General features: G+C 57.4%; 1 protein-coding gene across 1 annotated transcript in view; it reads left to right on the forward strand.

The window, feature by feature from the left end:
* Positions 1-481, forward strand: part of LOC103918523 (chromosome unknown open reading frame, human C10orf90) — a 74,103-nt gene that overhangs the window by 14,001 nt on the left and 59,621 nt on the right. The gene's annotated exons all lie outside the window — the stretch shown is intronic.

A 481-nucleotide genomic window follows, 5' to 3' on the forward strand; every position in this document is an offset into this window, starting at 1 on the left:
CCCGCCGCCCCCCCCCCCCCCCCCCCCAGGTGGGATGGGGGAGAGAATCGGAAAAGCACAATATCTCCAACCTCGGAGATATTCAGAAGACGACTGGGCATGGTCCTGAGCAACCTGCTCTAGTTGATCTTGCTTTGAGCAGGGGTTTGGACTAAGCGATCTCTGGAGGTCCCTTTCAACCTCAACTATTCTGGAAAGCTGCCTGGCGGAAAAGGACCTGGGGGTGTTGGTCGACAGCCGGCTGAACATGAGCCGGCAGTGTGTCCAGGCGGCTAAGAAGGCCAACGGCATCCTGGCCTGTATCAGAAATAGTGTGGCCAGCAGGAGCAGGGAAGTGATAGTGCCCCTGTACTCGGCACTGGTGCGGCCGCACCTCGAATACTGTGTTCAGTTTTGGGCCCCTCACTACAAGAAGGATGTTTAGATGTTGGAACGTGTCCAGAGAAGGGCAACGAGGCTGGTGAGGGGTCTGGAGAACAAG

This window comes from Pygoscelis adeliae, unplaced genomic scaffold (assembly GCF_000699105.1).
Source record: "Pygoscelis adeliae isolate BGI_AS28 unplaced genomic scaffold, ASM69910v1 Scaffold4, whole genome shotgun sequence".
Taxonomy (NCBI): Eukaryota; Metazoa; Chordata; class Aves; order Sphenisciformes; family Spheniscidae; genus Pygoscelis; species Pygoscelis adeliae.